This window comes from Hemicordylus capensis, chromosome 1 (genome assembly GCF_027244095.1).
Source record: "Hemicordylus capensis ecotype Gifberg chromosome 1, rHemCap1.1.pri, whole genome shotgun sequence".
NCBI lineage: Eukaryota > Metazoa > Chordata > Lepidosauria > Squamata > Cordylidae > Hemicordylus > Hemicordylus capensis.
The window spans coordinates 65,864,077-65,889,233 of NC_069657.1; the positions used below are offsets into that span (position 1 = coordinate 65,864,077).

The 25,157-nt window shown below is 42.9% G+C and overlaps 1 long non-coding RNA gene across 1 annotated transcript; it reads left to right on the forward strand.

Annotated features, from left to right (window-relative positions):
* The first annotated feature begins 1,162 nt into the window (after positions 1–1,162).
* On the forward strand, positions 1,163–18,429 carry LOC128341067 (uncharacterized). Its single transcript, XR_008314185.1, has 2 exons — positions 1,163–1,266; positions 18,037–18,429. It is a non-coding gene; the product is annotated as an uncharacterized LOC128341067 (long non-coding RNA).
* The last annotated feature ends 6,728 nt before the right edge of the window (positions 18,430–25,157 follow it).

Consider the following 25,157-nt stretch of genomic DNA (forward strand, 5'->3'; position numbering starts at 1 on the left):
GTGTCCATGGTAGACTAGATCAAATCCATGAAGTGTTCATAAATTAACAACAGACAGTAAGATTAATGAGATCCAGAGAAAACTAGGCACTGTATGACTCATGTTATAGATGGTCCAAAATTACAAAGTAAAGTATAAGTGGAGGAAAATGAATAACTCGCTACATGTATGAGTATATTATAACATTAATACACATTACACATGTGCATAACATTCATACACATATTATATTATATTATATTATATTATATTATATTATATTATATTATATTATATTATATTATATTATATTATATTATAACATTTTTGATTGTCCCTCAGATTCCTTTTTAGCTATTTCTTTGATTTTGATCTATAATGTAGTGGTTAGCGTGCTGGACTAGGACCCGGAAGACCAGAGTTAAATCCCTACTCAGCCATGATACTAGCTGGGTGACTCTGGGCCAGTCACTTCTCTCTCAGCCTAACCTACTTCATAGGGTTGTTGTGAGGAGAAACTTAAGTATGTAGTACACCGCTCTGGGTTCCTTGGAGGGAGAGCAGGATATAAAATGTAGAATCATAATCATAATAATAAACATGCAGATTATGACTCTGTGTACATACCAGTAAATACTGCTAAAAGTATGTTCTCTGTTTTCACTTAGATGTATTGTGTGCCTATATTTACATACCCAGGTAATAATAAAAACAACAAAACAAATACCCTTATCAGCAGAAAAATAATATTAATTTCCTCCTTACTCTGCTTTTGAAATTATATATGTGCTACAGTGCCCCAGAGTTAAAAATTATGAAGTGACACTTTATTCTAACATTTTAGTACTTCTACTATAGCATAAATATTAGTACATAAATGTTAGATTTATTTGAGTTTAGGGCAACTGACTTTGTGTGAGAGATAAATGGCTAGCCCTTCTCATAGAGGCATATGCTTGTGCCTTCTTTGTGTCACCTTTACATCATAGTAACATACTATGCAACCTAATTTATGGTGGGAGGGAGCCCTGAATGGGCGGGGTGGATTTGCATAGCTAACAAAGCAATATTAACAAACAAGAAAGCTAAGATTTCCAATACACTCGGCCACTGGACAAGGGCAGCATTTGTTTGGATCTCCACAACTTCTTCCAGGTCCCCTCATAGAACCTTATGGAGTTGCCTAGCAACTGCAAAGTCAACAGAAAATAGAGGAGGACACAACACTGTATTTATGTAATCACCAAGATGAAGCACATGGATCTGTTTATGCACAGTGGATATAAGGTATGCTATTAAGACAATCCACCAAAAAGTTAATGTAGGATTTATATAGTCTTGTCATATAATGGCTGAGGGACAAAGTTCACAGGCTTATCAAGAAGACAGCAGTACTTCTTACAAAGTACTTCTTACAAAGAGTCTTTGACAAGGCCCTGTCAGAAGGCATGGTCTGAGGGCACATGATACAGTCACCCTGCTGATGCAGTTTTGGTCACCATATCTTAAGAAGGACACTATAGAACTGGAAAAGGTGCAGAAGAGGAAAACCAAGATGATCAAGGGCTTAGAGCACCTTCCTTGTAATGCAAGGCTATAGCACCTGAGGCCTTTTAGTTTGGAAAAGAGGCAACTACAGAGAGACATGATAAAGGTCTATAAAATTATATACGGAGAAGAAAAAATGGACAAGAGAAATTTTTATCCCACTCTCACAACACTAGAACCAAGGGTCAGCCCATTAAACTGATGCCCAGAAGATTTAGGACTGACAAAAAAGAAGTACTTCTTCACACAGCACATGATTAAATTATGGAATTCTATGCCACAGGATGTGGTGATGGCCTCTAGCTTGGATGGCTTTAAAAGGGGCTTGGACTAATTCATGGAGGACAGGTTTATCAGTGGCTACTAGTCTAGTGACGATAGGCCATGTCCAGCATCAGAGGCAAGATGCCTCTAAATAACAGTTGCAAGTGATCAACAGCAGGAGAGAGGGCATGCCCTCATTTCTTGCCTGTGGGCTTCTCAGACACATAAGGTGGGCCACTGTGTGAAAAAAGATGCTGGGCTAGATAGGCCTTCAGCCTGATCCAGCAGGGATGTTCTTATGCAAGCTAGGCAAGTCTACATCTGGCATGAGCTTGAATGGGTAACCTTCTAGGGAAGCCCGTGTATATGTTGCCTTGAAGTCCATGATAGAAGAAAAGTGAGATATAAATTAAGTGGGAAATGCTCTCTCTACAGAAAGGCATGGTGCAAATGCACCATAATAATCGGAAGATGGACATTTGTTTTATATACCTGCCATAGATTTGCCAACTTGGCAAAGAGGCACCTTTTACCATGGTGATTCTCTTTATTTAGCAGGGGGAGAGTAACTGGCCCTCTCCACCCCCAGCACAGTACCTCCAGTGACTGTTGCTGGTGTCTATCTTGTTTGCTTTTTTTAGAATGTGAGCCCTCTAGGGGCAGGGAGCCATCTTCTTTATTTATTATTTCTCTGTGTAAAACGCCCTGAGCCATTTTTGGAAGGGCAGTATAGAAATCGAATTCTTCATCATCATCATCATCATCATCATCATCATCATCATCATCATGCACCATAGTGGCCACAGAAATCACCATCAGCCAATTACAAAAAGCAGCTTTACTGGGAACAGCCTATATCTTGCGACGATATCTATAATAACCAACAGTATCGATGATAAAATTCAGCCATCCCAGGTCCTTGGGAAGGACTCGATGACTGGATAAAACAAACCAGTCAATAACACCTGTCTGACTGTGTAAACAAGAAATAAATAATAATACATTTCTTGATTTAGGATAATTGAATAAGATTCTATATGATTGGGCTCAGGGTTTCACTGTCCTCCAAAGCTCTTTTCTCAGCCCCAGAAAAACCAGCAGAAATGATACAAAATAGTAAAGACTGAAGAATAAATTATGCCAAATAACAATGCAAACTTTTTTAATATATAAGAAAGGTAGCATTCTGTGGATTAACAAAGAATCCAGGTTGCCTGCATGCAGACTTTTCATTTTATTTGATTTCTAGCAAGGAATATGCCTAGATCTGACCTTATGCTGTACAATGAATAGAAAGGAACGTCTAACCAATTTGAACCAAATTTAGTACAGTTGCAGTGAGTGACACACAGGGACACCTCAGTGGTGTAGTTTGTGATGATGTCATCCACCCCAATTCAAGATGGTGGATGCATGAACATTTGAGGCGCAAGTGCACTAACTTGTGGAACATCTAATCGATTTGAACCAAATTTGGTACTGTTGTAGTGAGTGACACACAGGCACACCTCAATGGTGCAGTTTGTAATGGCATCCTCTCCAATCCAAAATGGTGGACACGTGAACATTTGAGGTACAAGAGGCCTAATTTGTGGACCTCAATTTGAACCAAATTAAGTCCAGTTGTAGAAATAGTGAAAGGAAGGTAGGCAGATTAGTTCTTACTAGAACAACTTGCTAACATTGTATCAAAACAGAAAATGAAGTATCATGCAGTAATCAGTTAAAATATGCTTCAAAAAAATAAAAAATGAATAGCAACAGTCAAAGCAACAGAAGATACACATAAAGTTGTAAGCAGCAGAGAAACATGTTCGTTCAAAAAGAGTGCCTTCTGAAATAAAATGGTTTAAATCTTCTACTTGAAGACAATGAGGCTATTATCATGATGGGGGGAACCCAGGGGGTCCAGCCTAGTCCAGGCTTGTGGGTGAGCCCGGTGGTTCTCTGGCAGCTAGCCCGCCAAAGAAGCCCTCCGCTTAACCCAGGTTAGCGGAGCGAGCGCTTCACTAACCTGGGTTTTCTGTTTGTGTGCCGTGGCGACACAGCTCCACACCACGGAAACACATGAGGAGACCCCGCTAGAAGGCTGAAACAAGCATCCCGGTCCTAGGGATCTCCCCAGGATGCCCCGTGCACTTGTGCAGGGCATCCTGGGACTTCGGGGGGGGGGCTATGGAGTGTGGAGGCACTATGGAGGCTGAGCATATAGTTTTATTTCTACTATCACTCTAGATCAGGGCTGCTCAACTTCGGCCCTCCTGCAGATGTTGGCCTACAATTCCCATAATCCCTGGCTATTGGCCACTGTGGCTGGGAATTGTGGGAGTTGTCGTTCAAAAACAGCTGGGGGGCCTAAGTTGAGCAGGCCTGCTCTAGATCATCCGCCTGATATCATCATCATCATCATCATCATCATCATCATCATCAGTATTATTCATTTATATCCCACCTTCCAAAATATATCTTCACAAGCCACCACCTTCTAAAATCAGGATAAAACTATAAAATAAAATAATACAAAACATATTAAAATAGCAAGGCATAACAACTGCAATAAAAACAACTACAACTAGGGCCTTCTCCAATAGCCTTATGAAACAGCAGGGTCTTCAGCCTAAATATTTGCAGAGAGGAGGTCAGAGATATATCCTTAGGGAAAGTCTTCCAAAACTGTTGGACTGCCACCAAGAAAGCCCTGTCCCTGGTTCCTGCCAAACCAGGAGGGCTCATAAGAATAATCCTCACAGAGCAGGGCTCATAAGAACATAAGAAAAATCCTGCTGGATCCGGCCAAAGGCCCATCCAGTCCAACATCCTGCCTCACGCAGTAGCCAACCAGGGGTATCAGGAAAGCCTGCAAGTGAGGGAAAGAGGGCAACCACCCCCTCCCACTGGTGTTCCCTAGTACCTGGTGTTCAAGGGCATGCCCACTCCCCCCCCCCCCCCCCGGATCCTGATGATAATGAACTGCTATCTTGTAGCTATTCATAGCTCTTTCCTCCATGCATTTTTCTAATCCCTTTTTAAAATCATTTAGTTTGGAGGTCGTCACCACATCTGCTGGCAGTGAATTCCATAGATTAACTATACATTGTGTAAAGAAGTACTTCGTTTTGTTTGACCTGAACCTCCCAGGCATTTAGCTTCAATGGAGGACCCCAGGTTCTAATATTATGAGAGAGGGAGCAAAGCTTCTCTCTATCCACTTGATCTACACCATGCAAAATTTTCTACACTCTATCATGTCCCTCCTTACCCACCTCCTTCCTAAACTTGAAGGCCCAAATGTTGTCATCTCGTCTCATAGGGGAGTCACTCCAGTGACATATCAAGATCTGTTTAAGACATGAGGCATGGGCTTTGGTAGGTACATATGGATGAAGGCAACCCAAACTACCCAGATCCCAAGCCCCACAGTGTCATGGCAAGGGAAGCATGAGTGGCAATAATACCAGGATGAGTGCACAGAGGGAGAGGTGACATGGATCAGCTGACCTGTTGTGTATTAGATGAAACCTGCTCAAACATTAAGTCACTGAAAAAGATTCATAAGAGCATTTTCCAGAATCCAGTCTTTCACATAGCTAATATGTTGTTTAAGGTAACTTTAAGAAGAATTAAGTTATCTTCTGTTTCTTATTTTAAAAGTCTTATAATCTTCAGTGAACATATGTCTGAGGTTCTTACTTTCACTGGGGGGGGGGAATAAAATCAATCCTCAAAGCATTTCTCCCACCCCCCACCCCCCACCACACACACGCACACACATACTGAGAACAGCTTACAGTAAGCGTTATATTATTGCTCTTCCTTTTGAAGCCTAAATTTAGAAATAAAGCCACGGAAAGTTGGTGCATCCTAAGATGGTTAAAATAAAAACAATAAACATCAACAAAAAGGGGAAGATGTGCCTTTTAATGCAGTTCAGCTGCAGAGGAGGCATTTAGCAAAGCTGCTGATGGGAGTTGCAATCACACAAACCCACCTTCATCTCTATTTATAGAGCGACTGCTGGAAATGAATTTCTTTTAGCTTTTATAGGTCTCTGCTGGTAAGAGCATCTTTTAATATGATTGCCACCCAGCTAGTTTTCCATTGATCTGACTGGGGTTTTTGCCAGGAGGAAAGTAGCTGCTTGAAATTTTCGAGTATTTGGATTAATCAGCATATTCAAATAGTCAGGAGGCATTCTCCACCAGGAGAGATGGCATACATCAGATTATGTCCAAAGCAAGTTAGTCAGGAATAAGTACCATTGAAATCAATGAGACAAGTTACTTAGGACTAACTTAAGTCTCGTTCATTTCAATGGGACTTAATCATGACTAACCTTCACTGTATAAAAGTGTATACTTCACTGTATAGTTTTTACAAAGGGGAAGCTTAATGTTCTTCTGAAATAAGATGCATTCTTTAAAGAAAGTGCATTAGGATCCGCTAGATTTTAATGAACCAGCTAGGATTTTAAACTTTGAACCATTATAGAACTGGGCAAGAATATTCTGTATAATATTGTATTGTTATGAAGTGCCCTTTTAAGCAACAGGCTTGAGGGGTTTTTCCCCACCAATACACAAAATATGGACCATGCCTCAATATCACGCAAGCGTTTTCAAAGAAATGCCCTACATTTGTTTAAATGAGAGGCAGAGCAATATGATCAGATCTGTGATAAAAATGTTAGAGTTGGCAGCACTATAATGGACTTGGCAGCATTATTTCTCTGGCACAGATAAAAGACATATTTGGACAACCTAAATCTCCATCTATTTTGAATAGTATGCATAACCCTGAAGTTTAATTCTGGACAGTTTCATCTGAACTACCACCAGCGGCAGGCGGCCAAAAAGGATCCCTCTGGCCAAAAAGAATCCCTCCAGCTATTCCTTCTCTTGGGCGTGAACAGGAAAGCCCCACCTCCCATTTCTCTCTCGCCTCGGCCTCCAACGGGGCTGCGCCCCACCACCCATTTCCCTCCCGTCCCAGGCTGCAACAGGCATGGGGGCTTCACCCCACCGCCCATTCCCCACTGCTGACAGCTGCTGCATTTTGAACTAACGGAAGTTTCCGAACTATGTACAAAGGCTGCCCCATGTAGAGCGCATTGCAGTAGTCGAGCCTGGAGGTTACCAGCTGGTGCACCACTATTTTGAGGTCGTCCTCTTCAAGGACATAGAGCCCTTTCTCATGATAAGTAAGAAGGGCTTGGCGGTGGGGAAGGGGATCCATCTGGCAGGGCTGGGAAGGTCAGGGTGCGCCCAGGTGGTCTGCGCACCCAGGTGGTCCGCTGTTTCCCTGGGCAGTGTGAAGGTGCAGTGGTTGGGACACATTGTCCCCCGGAACTCTTATAATGCACCGTGGGGATCCCCCCCAGCGCTGGCCAGGAGCCTGCTCCTGTGTCAGTGCTGTGCAGAACTGACAAACAAGCCCTTAACCCTAGCTAAGTGGCGGGCTCCCTAAGTGGCTCCCAGCAGTTCTCTCATGCAGACGAGACCAGGCTTGGCTGCCTTTGCCTGCTCTTGGCTGCATGTGAGAACAGCCTCATAATGTTTTGCCCAGATATTTTTAAAAGGGAAATTCAGAACTGCACAATACTATGTGAGTGTAATTCACATAGTGTGCACTACTACAACACACACCTATGCATTTTTCTTGACTGTACACACACACACACACACACACACACACACACACACACACTTACTTTGTGGCCTTGAGCCACATTCCAAGACATGGAATGGGATAAAATCCTGAGAACTAGAAATCTGACAGCATCATTGCAGAAGATTGTGTTATATTCATTGGTGAAGACTATATTAGAAGTAGCAGTGGAGCTGGCAGAAAGTACCTTTTGCAGGAGGAGGAGAAATGGGTACAGTTGATCAGGGTTTGGGTTCTGGAGAGGAGTCCAGACTACTCACATTACTTTTCCCATTATCATCAGGCACTTATTATTATTATTATTTTAATTGGATTTATATACTGCCTAGTATAAATATCTCTATTATGTCCTAATATAAAACTTTTGCATGACTTCAATTTTTGACTGCACAAATATTCTTTTAGGGTGGCTTTTCTTGCTGAGTGGGGGGCAGAACTGCACATTTTGTGTCTGGTTGCACATTAAACAAAGCCCTGGTTTTGCCTATGCGGGGCCAGACAGACATGTGTAATAGAATACATGGTCTGAGCCATTTCAAAATGAATTAATTTCATTCCAATATGGAAATTACCACATGCTGCCCCAGACAAATGGAAAGCAGGGAGTTTACCCCGTGGCCAGCATGTTCCAATTGGAATCTCTCCAGACAAAGGGCCAGTTTGGACAATAGGTCTGAGCCAGCCCTGCACATACACAATTAGAGATATAGACAAGTATGCCCTGCTCCCCCCGCTCCTGGCATGCTGTTCCCCTTCTCCTGATCATTGTGGGGGGGGGTGTTCTAAAGTACTAACATACTTTACATTTAGACTGCATGTGAGGGGTGCTTCAGATGAATCACCCACATATACAATTAAGAGAAAGGGAATGGTGCATTGGAAGGGGGAAGCAGGACATTGTTGTCCACATCCAAAAACACATATGGCTGGTTCAGACATATCAGCCTACCACCTCACTGAAGTCTCCATGTCCTTTCTCTAGCTCTGAAAACACAGTCCATCAGGATTACCAGAAAGGGCTGTTTAGTAGAGGAAACAAAGGATTGAAAAACTAGCCAAACACAGAAATATAACTGTACAAGATTTTTGAATCGCATGCAAATATAGCAAGAAGGTGGCTTCACTTTGTCTATCGGACACCCATCTGAGTTAACTGTATGAGATGGAACTCCTCCATAGGAACTACTACTATGAATATTTCTATACCGCTTTTCAACAAAGGTTCCCAAAGCAGTTTACATAGAGAAATAAAAATAAATCAATAAAATGGCTCCCTGTCCACAAAGGGCCCACAATCTAAAAAAGGAACATTCAATAGAACTCAGCAACAGCCATTGGAGGGATGCTGTGCTGTGGATCGACATGGCCAGGAAAGCGAATAAACAATCCAAGAAGGCACTTGAGATGGGGGAGAGGTATTTTACTACTTTTTTAATAGGTGAGGTATTTTACTACTACTATAAATATTTATATGCTGCTGTCCGGCGAGGCCATTTGTCCTTACCTCCGAGGACAGAGTGGCGAGAGGGCCCAAGGCGACAGGGATGGGTGGCAGCTGGGGTGAGACGGAGGAAAGACTGCCAATGGGCAGGGACATAGCTCCAGTTGAGGAGGAGCTGAGCCCTAATAAGCATGTGAGGATAACATCAGCAGCATGCCCCCCCCCCCGAAGTATGATGCTCACTCCTCTCCCTGTCCCTGCTCTGAGGCCGGTCCCGATAAGCCTATCCAGGATGGCTAAAGGAGACAGGGGCATGTAGCTGGACAGCTGCTTTTCAACAAACATTCTCAAAGTGGTTTGCATAGAAAAATAAATAATAAATAAGATAGTTCCCTGTCCCAAAAGGACCCACAATCTTTCTCTTTTTTTAAAAGTAGACATCAGCAACAGCCATTGAAGGGATGCTGTGCTGGGGTTGGATAGGGACAGTTGCTCTTCCCTGCCAAATATAGGAGAATCACCACTTTATAAGGTGCCATTTTAGAACAGATGGAACTGGAGACATTGGCCAATTTCCATCACAGACAGTGTGCAGCTATTCCAGTAATAATCATAACTCTGTGCCAGATTCGTGGTGGGGCTATACTGACTCAGACCATGAACTAAGCAGAAACTGCAAGGTTCTACCACAGGTCTGGAAGCTTTCCCTTGATGCCTTCTGTGCTGTCATAACACAATAATATCAGCATATCATGTCAGCACAGGACAAACATGCAACACAGCCTGAAATGTTGAGGGAACTGGGTCTCTGGAATTCTGAGAGGAATCTGAAAAGCCCCCTCGAAGGACTGAGGGCTCTATAATCAACCTTGCCAACAACAAGCAGGGAATGGTGTGGAGAGGAGGACGGATTGTGCTAGACCTGTAAACCGCCTAGAGACTTTGGTAGTGGGTGGTATACCAAATATGTCAAATAAACAAACAAACAAACAAACAAACAAATAAATAAGGTGTTATTTCTCGCAGTCTTCATTTTGGAGAGGCGGTATACAAATCAAATAAATAAATAAACACATATTCAGTCATTATATTTATCATTATTGATTTCAATAAAGAAAGCTTTTCAACAAAAACACTCTCAAATCTGTTTACACAGCAAAAGGAATAAGCACATGATTCCCTAATTATTTAGGGAATTCTTTAGGGAATAAGCAAAGGATTCCCTAGGTTTGCAATCTTTAAAAAAACACCACACACAACAAAGGCATTAGCCACTAGAGGGACACTACGCAGGGTTGAATAGGAGCCATTGCTGTCCCCCTGCTAAGTATACCGAGCCATTGCTTTGAAAAGTGCCTCTTTGTCCAATATCAATGTATAGTCTCTCTAAAGAAGTATTCCCATCTCTGTTTTCTGGAATGAAGTATAAAAGGACAATAGTTCCCTATGTACTGGTGTGGAGAAAACGCTGCAGCATGGTTACAACCAGGAGAGATAGCCACGGTGGTACTGAGCTTCCTTACATATTTAAGACACATCCTGCTTATTTTAAAAGATAATTATTTATAAAGATAAGCTAGTGCAATAAAATACAATGCAGTCTTCAAAATAAATTCCAAAATTATAGGTGGACATCTAATTATTTAAAACCTTAAAGGTATTCCCACAACCGGGAGGTGGGGAAGGCGAGCAGACGGTGGAAAGGCTGTGCTAAAATTAGCTTCCCCACCCCCAGACAATTCTTCAGCGTTGGTGGGAAGCTCGGACCACGCTCTCACATGATCTGTGCTGCTGCACACAGCACGGCTCTCCAAAGACCGGGATGATGTGTCTCAGCCTCCATGTATCCCACAATGCACCATGCAACAAGCACGGTACATTGGGGGATACCCCTGTGGGGGGATACCCACGCACTCTGTGTGTGTTCAGGCTGCAAGTAGCCCAAGCACACACACACAATCCACACGCACCCTTAACCTCGGCTAAAGGCCAGACTTTGAAATGGGGTTAGGTGGGCAGGCAGCACCAGAATCCACACGGATCCTGGAGCTGCACACAAGCAGCCCAGCCCAGGTTGGGCAGCCCTAGCCTAGGTTACGCTGCTTGTGAGGAACATAGGAAGCTGCTTTATACAGAGTCAGGCTATTGATCCATCTAGCTCAGTTTTGTCTACACAGACTGGCAGCGGCTTCTCCGAGGTTGCAGGAAGGAGTCTCTCTCAACCATGTCTTGGAGTTGCCAGGGAGGGAACGTGGAACCTTCTGCATGCAGATGCTCTTCCCAGAGTGGCTCCATCTCCTAAAGGGCATATCTTAGAGTGCTCACACATGTAGTCTCCCATTCATATGCAACCAGAGCGGACCCTGCTTAGCACAGGTGACAAGTCATGCTTGCTGCCACAAGACCAGCTCTCCTCCCCAAGAGAACAGCCTTCTCATGTTATAATAAATCAGAAAATGGTTTTCCTAAAAATAAAAGTCGTCTGGGCTCTTGTGAAGCTGTTGCAAGAAGAACTTCCAAAGCTCTGAGGCCAGTGCAGAAAGAGTACAATTCTCAAACAATTTACTTGATTACACCTTATAAATTGATTGTATCTTTAAGTTATCCCTGAATGAATTTAATGGAACTGTGACTCTAGGTTTATTGGTATGGTTACAAGTGTGTCATATGGTTAGGACCTGTAGCTCAGGTAGAGGAGCTGCCCTAAACCCAACCCCTCTTGCATTTTAAAAGAGTGTCCAGCATGAACAACTGCAGACATCTCCATCTTACTTTGCTTGTGAGTAACTCTGTCGCATTTCGTTAGCTGCTGTTGGGAACAAGCTGTTGAACCATATACACCCGTGGTCTGATCTTATATTCTTATAAGATGTCAGCTGGAGCTACAGGTCACTTCGTAACAAGTCCTACCCCTAAGAGGCGTGACTTGTTCTGTTGAGCATCAGCATAATACCTCTCAAACAATTCAAAAATCTATATTGCAGTGCTTAGAGACAGGCACACAGCGCTTAGAGACAGGTGACTGTACTGGTGCATGTGCAAAGAATGTTTGCAAAAGCATGCCAGTCTGATGTGGTGATTAGAGTATTGGACAAGGACCGAGGAGACACGGGTTCTTATCCCCCTTCAGCCATGAAACTCACTAGGTGACTCTGGGCCAGTCACTTCTCTCTCAACCTAACCTACTCCACACGGTTGTTGTGAGAATAAACATAACCATGTATGCCGCTCTGGGCTCCTTGGAGGAAGAATGGGATAGAAATATAAAAATAAAGAAATATGAACATAAACATTTGTAACGGAGACTATCCTATAGTTTATATCATGCATATTAGAAACTGTTTTCTACTGATATGGCAGTTTTATTATTAGCATCCTATTACCACAAGCTACATGTGATATTACTCTAAAATTGTAACGGATCAGTTCCTAATTAAATTTCCTTCTTTTCTGTTTACAGTCCTTAACAACGTACATTCCCAACCTAACAGTTTAAATACAGGAGATCACTGCCAGATTTTGCTTACAGGCGCCAGCCTACGTGGATTAAAACACCACAAATTAAGAGAAAGTTTGGTAGAATTTAATTCTAAACACTGTTCCAAGAGGCATTGCCCTCCCATCATCTATCAAATTATTTTGCTGAAAAAGCTTTTCCTTTAATCAAGGTGTAGTACTCTGCCAACATTCAAAAACGCAAGTATCTTTAAAAACAGCATAGCTTTATGGTAGAGAGAGAGAGAGAGAGAGAGAGAGAGAGAGAGAGAGAGAGAGAGATACTCAGACAACTATTTATCTGAAGAAACAATTAGGACTTTTCCAGATGGCAAAAGGAGAAAATACTGAGGCGATTCTCACAAGCAGCAGAAACTGGGCTGAGGGAGCCCGGCCTGGTTTCTGCTGCTCATGTGCAACAACGGGAGACATATGGCTCCCGGCAGTGGCTAGGTGGTAAGCCCACCTAAATAACCTCCCCCTTAAATGAGGTTAACGGAGCAAGCACTCTGTTAACCCTGTTTTCCGGGTCGTGTGCTTGCGGCTGCTGCTCACAGCCATGGCAGATGCACGCAGGGAGGGGAGAGAGGGGAGGGGGGCCCAGGAATGCACCGCGCACACACCTAAGACATATGGTGCATTACTGGGGCTCCAAAGTCGGCATAGCGGTGCTTCCTGTTGGGAATTCTCTCTGGTAAGAGATACCATTCTATTACAGCAGAGTGCACAGAGGCAAAACACAGCGAAGCCTGCCTAGGCATGCGTGCATGCTGAGAGTAACTTGGAGCCAGTTCATAGTTTCAAATCAATATAAGAAGTCTTTATTAGTGAACTCCATTCTAGATAGTGAAGTGGAGAGATAGGATCTCTAATCTAGCTAGCTAGCTGGATGCAGAGGGATGGTTTCTGCATCTCTGCACACATGGTGCAGGGAGAGAGAAGCGTGGGTGTTGCAAGGGAGAAGAAAGGGGAAGAAGAAGAGGAAGTGGCAATGCAGGAAGGAAGGAAGGAAGTCCCCGAGAGTAGCAATCTACATATCAAAGGGATAGTGTCAGAGCAGTAGAGAAGGGATGACCAATGTCTTGACCCCTCTAGCCCTCTGACTCACTAATCTGTCCCCCTCTGACATTGAGACATGAGACAGTGCAGAGTCCTTCACTTCCAACACTTCCCTTCACCCAACCCCTGGAGCTGCTGGGCAAGCCGCAGGAGCACCAGAGCAAAGTTGCCGCTCATCTGGGCAGGTGAACCGCTCACCTGAGGAGGGGTGCTTGATCATCTGTGGGGAGAGCAGGTCAAGCCCACTCTCCCCGCAGAACCCCTTTCAGCTCTACACATGGATCGTGTGTCGAGCCTTTCTATTAGCTGTTGGTTCTTAACCTGACATTAGCCAAACTAGCAAAAGACCTTTACCAACAGATTTTTTTTTTAAAGCATACACTTGAATCCTTTAGAGAACACAGTCTCAAGGGGGGGGGGAATTGGGAGAGCCTCAGGTTTCACAGGTATCATCCAATTTTCAGGATATTATTGCAAGAAACATTTAAATTTAATTTAAACAACTGTAATGATTGCTTGAGGAGGGAAGAGCAAGAATTTCAGTGTACTAGCAATACCAGTTGTTCACTTCTGGTTAAATGGTCCTCTCCACACAACCAAAAAACATACTGAGACAGTACCGCCGCAGTGTCCCAATGAAGACTACATGCTCTGGATAAACCATAGCATTTGGAAAGCCCTTGAGTTTAAAATCAAATTGTGCACTCCCAACAGGGCTTTTAATGAGTTAATCTGCAAATTCATAAAATGTACAACTGTACAATGCCTTGTACAAAAAGAGGGGAAAGCTGCTGTCAACTGAATCTTTCAGAAGAATGAAAATGTAGGTAATCAAAATGTTTTAAGTGTATTTTCTTTCTTATTCTTTACTGATCTTGAGTGCAGAAGTGCTTAACCATCAGCCAAAAAACTTGAATTCAAATTAGTAGTTACTTATATTTTACATTCAGTTTGCAGGTTTGTGAAAACTGGGGTGCTCAGAGAACAGGCCATATCCTTATTCAGCATTATTCTCAATGGGTGTTCAGGTATCTGTACAGATGTACATAAGAACAGCCCAAGGACTATTCAGCATCCTGTCTGAGTGGCCCACCAGAGGGCATGCCCTCTCTCTTTCTGTTGCTCCCCTGCAACTGGTATTCAGAGGCATCTTGCATCTGAGGCTGGAAGTAGCCTATAGCCACCAGACTAGTAGCCATCGATAGATCTGGCTTCCATGAATTTGTCTAAGCCCCTTTTAAAGTCATCCAAGCTAGTGGCCATCACCACATCACATGACTGAAAATTCCATAGATTAATTATGTGCTGTGTGAAAAAGTACTTCCTTTTGTTGGTCCTAAATTTCCTGACCTTCAGTTTCATGGGATGGCCCCTGTTTCTAGTGTCACACAAGTTTTTGTGTGAATGATTGCATATGAGTTTATTTTGTAAGTGCAACTGGGTACAGGCCCCCACAAATGAAAGGTACACATAGGAATGTATTGACATTATGTGATGTTGAACATAATGTTGAACATAATGTCTGAATAATAGATCACGTATACAGATCTGTACCTCTGCCCAGAATACACTGTATACAGATTGCACATGCATAGAATATAACATGTAACTATGTTCAGACATTATGGGCCAGTTTGGACGTTACCATCATGACATCTTTCATGATGCCACAACATTTTTTAATATATACTAGTATTTGGAGTGCATGTAATGTTACCATTCAGATGAACAACCACTCTATGTAATAAAGGGATGTACTGAAAGGGCGTCAGGATATCGCAAAAGACATTAAGATGAGCATGCACTCAGTTTGTCCCCCTTTTAATTGTATCCAGTGAGTATCATCTTATGTGACCCATATAATGCTTGCCATCCAAAGTTCTCAAAGTTCATAGAAAAACAAACAAGTTGGTTCCCTCTCATCAGAGGGCTCACAATCTAAACAACAACAACAACAGCCACTAGAGGGATGCTGTGCTGGAGTTTTATAGAGCCAGCTGCTAAATATAAAGAGAATCACCACCTTAAACTGTGCCTCTTTGCTCAGCTAGCGGGGGCTACATGCTTAATCTCAAATTCTGAATTTTACAGTCAGCAAGAAGAACAAAGAAGTCATTCACACAATCAAAAGCTGTGTTCTGCCCAGATTTGAGAACTGTGTGTGCTCTCAATTTTCAATTGTGTGGAAGCAAGGTAAGAGGAAAACTGGGTAGAAGTGATCATGTGGAAGCAAGGTAGGAGAAAAACCTGGCTTTTCCTCCTACTTTGCTTCCACACAATCACTTCTACCCAGGTTTTCCTCTTACCTTACTTCCACACAACCCAAAATTGGGAGCATACACAGCTCCTAAACAGGGTCGTAACTATAATAGGGCAAGGGGAGACAGTTGTCTGGGGGCCCACTGCCTTGGGGGCCCCCCAGAGGCAAGTCACATGACTGACTCCCCCAGCCGTGCACCTGCCAGGCTTCCTTTGGTTGTATTCATCCTCCGAACATGATGTGAATGTTAAGATCTGGAGCTACCTGAACAGCATGTCTTTCGCTAATACCATTAAATGACTTGCATCGTCCACAATTTACAAAACCTTTTAAAAAATAATTTAGGATGATGTTCTATTGTGGCACATAGGGGATAGATATAGATATAGATATAGATATAGATATAGATATAGATACACACACACACACACACACACACACACACTATGCTTTTTGTTACCACAATAGTAATATTTTTGTTACCACAATAGCTTTTTGTTACCACAGCCTCATTTAAGATTTCTTTACTTCACGAGCTGAGCTTCAGTGAGGGGGGGCATTTTAAAATCTTATATCTGGGCCCATTCCAATCTTGCTACACCCCTGCTCCTAAACCTGGATAGAACACAATTTTTGATTGAGTGCATGACCTCAAAAACAACTTCAGAAATAACCATATTCCCCTTCCCTTTGTTTAGATTTGCAAACAACTGGGGGGGCGGGCTATTTTTTCATGTTCAGACCCCTGTTACTGGGCAAGGGAAAGCTAGGTTTGGCTCAGATTTTTTTAAATTATTGTTATTGGCCTGATGGCAGAACCTGCTCCGCAAACAGGAGGAGAACTGAAAATTTTAACAGAGTGCGTGCACAGTATGAGCCCCATGGTCACTGCCAATGAGTGAACTGCAGCTTGGGCACAAACAGGTGGCAACTGAGCTGAGCAGGAGTTCAGAGGCATTGTGCCTTACTGGTGTAGGCAGACTGCAGCAGACTCATAGGCAACAGGTTTCCCCAAACATCCTCAGAAGTCCCTGCCAGATCGATCAGTCACCAGCCTGCTTCCACCAGGCAGGCCTGCACTACTGTCAGCCCAAAGCAAATACTCCACCAACCCAGTGGCCACCTGCCTGCCTGCCAGCCAACCAGGGAAGAAAAGACAGTGACCAGTGGCTCATTGTATTGTTTTATTGTATTTATGGTTGTGAACCACCTAAAGCCTTCGGAATCAAGTGGTATATAAATTAAATAAATAAATAAAATTATTAAAGGGTGTGCCAAGATTGCATCAGCATGTCCTTTAGTGATGTGGGGACAAATGCTCTCTCACTGAAGCCCCAACACAATCACATGTAGCAGGTGTTGTTTATCTGAATTGGCCCCTTATCTGAACATAGATTGTTTTCTGCTCTTTGATATAGCACAGGTATAGTCTTGATGCCACACAACAGCTGACATTAAGACCACTTTCTATGCTGTCTTTTACCATTCATCTTTGACATGTGTGTTAAGAGTGGCAGATGTGAATTGTGTTGTGATCAATTGAGGCTGATATCAAGTTTAGTGGCAGGGGACTAGTAAGCACATGTGATAGCTGTACACCTTAAAGGACTGAAGTTCTACTCCGTGTGCACACAGACTCTACCCCGGGCAGAATCGAGGTATCCGAATCTTTTATTTCAAAGAATTAAGCAGTTTTGTTCCTTGATGTTAAGATTCCAAACCAAAGTACTTTTTAAAAAATGAATTCAAGCCTACTTTTTAGAGCAAAACTTTGGGAGCCCCCCTCCCGCCATGTTTCATTCCAAAACTTGAGTTTCATGCCCTGACCCAAATCTAGGTCTGTTTTTTTTAATGAAATATGCAATCATTCATCATCTGCTTGCAAATGCAGGAAATCTGTCATTTCAGTTTTACAACAGTTAATTTCAGCAGTACTTAAAACACTAGTAACATATCAAACACACCTTTCTGATAAAAAGACTAATATTCTTTTTATTGGTGTAATGTTGTCTTCTGTTATCTAACTAAAGGGTATTGTAATTTATTTATTGAATCATATTTTTATACTGCCTGATATGTGCATCCCTAAGCAGTGTACAGATTGAACACAACAAATAGTAAACAGAGTAAAAACAAAACAAAATTTCACAGAATAAAAAGTAAAAACAATCTCACAAGATAAAAACAATTTAAACAGTTTAAAATTATCAGGATGATTGCAAAACATTTTTAAAAGATATTTTTAAAATATTGAACAACTCTATCAGTTTTCTGAGGATTGAGTGAAATGCTTCCTCAAACGTACCTTGTCTCATTTTCATTTTAGTGCAGGAAGAAAGGAAGAGGAGTGCCATGAACCCTGACCCCGTAATACCTGGATCTGACACCAAAGTCTTGCAAGTCGAACCAGATTTCAAAGGGCCTCTGACACCAGGTTTCCTGTACTTGGTGATCCCCTTGACACTCCATTACTCTTTCCTGACTTGGAATATGAAGCAGAGGCACTATCAATGCCACCAGTAGTGACACAGTTCCATTAAAGCCAGTGCCTGGAAAACAGGGCACAAACCCTTTAAGGCCTGGTGTAACACATATATAGAAGTTGCATTGCATTATCTCAGGCTGCCACAGGGGGCAGCAGAGTGCACTCTACATTCTCTTTCACTTTTACCAAATCCATAATGGGGGACTAAATAAAGTTGTTGCATTTGTTACTCAAGATCAAATCTGTCTTGTCTGTTCCTAAAAGTCAAGAACATAACATGATGTTAGAAGAAAAGGGAAATTCAAGTTGAAAATAACACACTACAGTGCAGAAATAGCTTCCAGCACCAGGCAGGTACCTCCAGAGGCGTAACTAGGGAAAACGGCGCCCGGGGCAAGCACTGAAATTGCACCCCCCCTGCCCCCCCCCGCCGCCCCCCAACATACATCTGACTGACACACATGTTTCAGAAAACTTTTATTTTAAAAATTTAAAAAATTACAAAAATTACAAAAAATTTCAAAATGCAATAAATAACCCAAAATGCAATAAATAAACAAAAATGCAATAAATAAACAAAAATGCAGAAATTGCAACATCAGAATTATGATGCAAAGATGATACATACTACATTATACTTAGGTTTTTCCTCACAACAACCCTGTGAAGTTGGCTTGTATCTCAAACATCAGAATTATGATGCAATGATGATACATACTACATTATACTTAGGTTTTTCCTCACAACAACCCTGTGAAGTTGGCTTGTATCTCAAACATCAGAATTATGATGCAATGATGATGATTATGATTATGATACCCCTCCCTCACGCCCTGGTTCTGTTCCTGACTTTCCCTTGTGAGTGACTGTATTTTAACAAAATGAAAACCAAGGACTCCAGAGTAATTTGAGGGACTAGGGTGATAGTGCTAAAGACTCCTTATTCTCCCGCTGTTAAAGAAAGACTCCCCTTTTTACACCAGAAAAAGTTTCAAATGGAGGGGGAAGCAGTGAGATTGAAGGGGGGGGCAGCCGCAAGTTTCACCAAGGGGTTGGGCTGCTCGTAGATCATGTAGACACAAGACTGAGATGCAGGCAGGAAGGAAGGAAGTGGCAGAACAGGCGGGGAATTGGGGATTGGAATAAGATTAAGGCAAGACACGCCACGACAGAGAAGAGAAAGAAAACACACACCTTGTTGTGACCACCACCGACTCTCGAGGTCTGGTTCCACCCACCCGCCGAATCCTTTCTTGTCCGTGCCGCCGTGCCGGGTGTCCGTGTCCTCCTGCCTGCGCGGCGCCTGCAGCCCCACCCCCAGCAACGACGCTCTCCTCCACGACCGCGCCACGTGCAGGCGAGCCGAGCTGGGAGGACGGACGCACGCATGCGCAACGCAACTCGGCACGCCGGCCGAGTCGCGCGTGCGTGCGTGACTAGAGACCCTCCCTCACCCTGGCTGGCAAGCCACTAGAGGGCCTCTTTCTGGCTGAATAAGTTCCGTCGATAGAGCCAAGGCAAGCAGTGAGCAAGCATGAAACTAGGCGCCCGCCGGCAAGCCAGGCCAGCAAAGCAATGGGTGGGGCGCTGGCGCAGAAGGGACCGCTCGTGGGGGAGGGGGCGCTGACGCGCTCCCTTGACTGCTGCTGCTGAGCCTGAGAAATTTTTATTACAAATTTTAAAAAAAAAAATTGGGGGGGGGATCGGCGGGGGTCATGGCGGCGCCCCCCCCACGTGACCCGCAAAGATGGCGCCTGGGGCACGTGCCCCCCCACCCCCCCATCGTTACGCCTCTGGGTACCTCCTATGATCTTTGAGAATGGGAACATTGCTGAAAATTATGCACAGAGGAGGAAGCTTATGGAACTGATTTTTTCAGGCCCAGAAGCAGACGAGTGGTCTGAAGAGCAAAAAGCTGCACAGTTCCAAATCAGCATTGGGCAGAAAGGCAGAGATATCTTCAGGGCCTGGGAATCTAGTGGCAAACTATCTGCAGAAGACAGAAAGAAGTCCACAGTGCTGTTTGTATTGTTTGAAGGATATTGCACACCACCAAAAGATGTTTCCATATAATCCAAACTGTTTTATGAAAGGCAGCAAGCGACATGTGGATGAGTGGGTCACACAATTATGCCTCCTAGCTAAAGATTATGCTTTTCACGATAGTGATAAAGGACAGCATATTAACGGGCTCCAATTCCAAAGAGATCCAACAGACATTATTGCAGGAGGAGGACCTAACTCTAGAAAAAGAATTAAAAATAGAGCACATGTACTGACCTGAGCACAGATGAAAATATTGTAAAATAAATCCCACGAAGAGCAGGAGGTTAAGAAACAAGAGGCAAGCCACAGACAGGCAGAAAGGCAATCTGTTAAGCCTCAACAAAATCTACTCCTGAAAAAGGGGAGACAAAAACTGTAAAAGGTGTGGAGGGAAACACAGCCAAGTGGAGGAATGTCCAGCATGGGGCAAGTCAAGATTTGCCACAATTGGTGAGAGAGAGAGGGAGAGAGAGCATTTTGCACAAGTATGCACTGCAGAAAATACAAATCTGGTACATGAAATACCGGAGAGAGAGGAATCTCCAGATGAAAGAGATAGCACAAGTGCATTGTTTATGGCAGCAGTAACAAAGGTAGAAAAGAAGGGGAAAGAGGTAAATGTGGATATAAAAATAGGCAGAAATAAGAAAATAATTCAGTTTACGCTAGACACAGGAGTTGATGTCAGCTGCGTGCCACAGAATGCTTGTGGATGAGGCAGACATAAAGACTACAGGTATAATAATCCTAACAGGATATGGAGGACATTTATTGAATGTTCTTGGCAGATATACTTTGAGATGTGAGTACAAACTACATCTTGGGGAAAGCGAAGCCTGTACAAAAGGGATGGGCTCTACTTGAACCAAGATGGAACCAGACTGCTGGTGCTTGAAATCAAGAAGGTCGCAAAACAGCTTTTAAAATGACACCTGGGGGATTGCCGACAGGAGCCAGGTGGTATCTGGTCCGGCCAGCAAAATCCCCTAAGGTGCAAGAGTGCACACATTTTGGATAAACCAGAAGAGTTTATGAGCTGAGCTGAGTTGAGTTGAGCAGAAGGAAACACATGACAGCTTGTCAAAAAGATCAAATGATTGTAAGGGGGACTGCACACACCTACACCAGGTGAGGGACTTGGCATATAAGTGTCTATATACCAATGCCAGAAGCCACTGAGTGAAGATGGCTGAGCTGAAGTGCTTGGTTACTAGTGAAAACATAGATATAGTGGGTGCAATGGAAACCTGGTGGAACAGTGAGTACCAATAGAACACGGTTATTCCTGGATATAAATTCTACAGAAGGGATATGGAGGAGAGGATTGGGGGAGGAGTAGCACTGTATATCAAAGAAGAAATAGATTCCAATAAGCTAGAAAACCTAGGTGGACCGGAGTCCTCCACAGAATCATTATGGATAATATTACAAAGTCTGAAAGGAAATGTGTTACTAGGGTCGTGCTATCACCACCAGATCAAAACCTGAGAGTGACCTGGAGTTGAAGAAGAAAATAATAAAGGCATCAAAGAGAGAGGGGGCAGTAATAATGGATGACTTCAACTACCCACACATAGATTGGGTAAATTCACATTCATGTAATGAAAGAGAGACAAAATTTCTAGACATGCTCAATGAATGTGCCTTAAAACAGTTAGTCATGGAACAAACCAGAGAGGTGGAATGGTGCCCATGACCAGGTGCAAGATGTCAGAGTTGCAGAATCATTGGGTAGTAGTGACCACTGTGTGATCCAATTCAGCATATATGCTAATGGAGTATTGTCAAGGAAGTCCAACACAGATGCACTGGAGTTGCCAGAACCTAAGGGGTATACTCGTGGGTCAAATGGGCCGTAACCCAAAATTTGGCTTTTAAAAAGCCAATCTGGCAACTTGCCAAACTTCTCAAAAATGAGGGGACTGGTAAAAAAAATTGAAAGGGAAAGACAGGAGGATCAAATCACTCCAGAAATCATGGAACTTATTTAAAACCTCAATAGTAAAAGCTTAGTTGAAATGTACATCAAGAAGAAGGAAAGGTACCACCAAATCCAGGAGGACACCAGCATGGCTAACAAGTAGAGTCAGGGAAGCTATAAAAGGGAAGAAAACGTCCTTCAGAAAATGGAAGTCCTGCCCAAATGAAGAGAACAGAAAGGAACATAAACTCTGGCAAAAGAAATGCAAGGAGACAATAAGGGCTGCAAAGAGAGAGTTTGAGGAACATATAGCTAGAAGTGTCAAGGGGAATAACAAAAACTTCTTTAAGAAGTTTTAACAAAAACTTCAAGTCATCCCTTTCCAACCATGGTTTTACCAACCGTGGTTTTGTGTATGTGTGAATGGGAAATTGTGACAGGTCTTGCCAACCACGACTTGAGTTTCTACGTTGGGTGAGGGTTTTTTAGTTATTTTGGAGGGGTTTCAGCGATTTGGGGGGGTTCAGAGGTTTGATCGGTTCGTTCCTCTTGATGACCCTTACTGAATTTATTTATTTATTTATTTATTTATTTAACTTCTATACCGCCCAAACTTTCATCTCTGGGCGGTTAACATAAAAACAATTAAAACACATATAAAAGTTAAAAAATGCAACAATTTTAAAACAGCCAAAAAATTAAAAACAGACAATTTTAAAAAGCTGGAAAAGCTTGGGTGAAACTTGCTGTCCCTTGCCAAATTGAAATGCTTTGGGGCTTCAAAAAATGTCCAGAGGTTTGATCTGTTCATTCTTCTTGGTGACTCTTGGCAATATTACAGGATTTTTGGTGATTTTTAGCAAAAAATTTGTATTCCCCCCCTCCTTTATTTTTAGGTCTTTTTGCAGTCGTGGTTCCCCTAACCCTGTTTCCCATAGACTTTAATGCCTCGCCAACCCCAAATTTGCCATTGGCGAGGTTTTGCCAGAACAGAACCCTAGCAATTGGTGAGGGATGAGGAAGGGGGTTGATAATAAAAATGCTAATATTATAATGCCCTTATATAAATCTATGGTGCAGCCATATCTGGAGTACTGCGTACAGCTTTGTTCACCTTAAGAAGGATATTGTAGAACTGGGAAATGTGCAAAAGAGGGCAACCAAGACGATCAGGGGCCTGGAGCACCTTCCTTATGAGGCTAGGCTACAGCATCTGACGCTCTTCACCTTGGAAAAGAGGCAACTAAAGGGAGACATGATTTAGGTGTATAAAATGGTGCATGGAGTGGAGAGGGTGGATAAAGAGAATTTTTTCTCTCTCACACACACAATACTAGAATCAGGGGTCACCCTATGAAACTGAAGGTCAGGTAATGGAGGACTGACAAGTGCAAGTACTTTTTCTCACAGTGAATAATTAATCTATGGAATTCTTTGCCATGGGATGTGGTGATGGCCAGCAGCTTGGATGGCTTTCAAAGGGGTTTCGACAGATTTTTGGAGGACAGGTCTATCAATGGCTACTAGTGTGGGGTCTGTGGACCACCTCAAGCCTCAAAGGCATGATGCCTCTCAATACCAGTTGCAGGGGAGCAACAGCAGGAGAGAGGGCATTTTATCTAATCTATCTGTCTATCTAAACTATATTTAAAACACAATTAAAACAATATCTAATTAAAAGCCTGTGTGACAAATGCATCTTGACTGTCTTTTTAAAACTTCATAATTCAGTACTCCATGTGCTTATTCAAATAATTCTGGAGCTCTTGATTTGTTGATACCTCTCCCGCTGTGCCCATCTTGTCATCCCTTCTATCTCTCCCTTTTTGTGCACATTAGGAAAGGGGAGAACATAAGATACAGTGGAGAGTGCCCCCCTCATCTGGGTCTCTCGACATGCATTGAAGATTGGGATGTGGCAAAGTGGTTTCCCTGTTGCCGGGCAATATCAGGAAGAGTGCATGGACTGCAGAGGCATGGCAACTGATCTGAGAGGTGGCCAGGGGCAAGTGCGGAAGGCATATAGCTAATGCTTTTCTGAGACACCCTCTCTATGGTTTCAGGAGCAGGCATAGCACAAAACCCCGGTTACGGTGGCAGCAGAATTCAGACAACACAATGCCACCTTCAAACCTGAGGTTCAGGTGACAAACTGAAGGTTCAGATTATGCTTTGTGGTCAGAAACCTCCGATTGCTTTTGTGATGAGACCATGGTTGCATGCATTCGGATGACCACCAAATTGAACCTCTGGCTTGTTCGCCTCCGGTTTGACATTATATGCAAAAGCAGCTATTGTGAGTGCAAGATTCAACCACCAGGTGGCCTCTGAAACCTCTGCCTTTTGGCTACAGAGGAGTCATTTCCTGTCACTTCAGGAGGGAATTTCATTTTTAGCCCTGTAGTGAAGGACCTCCAAAACAAGTTGAGGTAAATCTTGTTTCATAATCTGCAGTATATTAGTAGACATATGAAAATATGTTTTATCCTTGCTTCCACCTCCACTCCCCCCCCCCCGCCCATGTATTGAGTGAGTCATGTTTGCTGTATATGCCCCAAACTGGATTAGGATCAAAGAAAGAAACATAACATCCACATATGGATATGTAATATAGCTTGCACAATAAATTGAAGCAAACTTGGGAGGTGTTTGCAACTAATGTCACAAAGTTCTGTGTGCTGGCTTGGAAAGTTAGGCATCAGATAGTAGACCAGCTTGTGTAACTTGGAGTTTATTTGTTATGCTGAGACATTATACCAAACTACTGTAAGCACTGTTGATTCTTATTTGTACATATGTTTTGAATTCTGGTCTTTGACCATAAATAAACTTGACTTGACTTGACTTGTTGGGTTGGACAAGGGCATTCATATTTGGTGCTGTTCTTCCATGAACACCAGGAAACACTGAGAAATGTGGCCTGCCTTGTTTTTTTCTAGTGCATTTTAGAGAGAAATTCAACAAATGGAGCTTCTCCCCACATAGTCCTTCCATG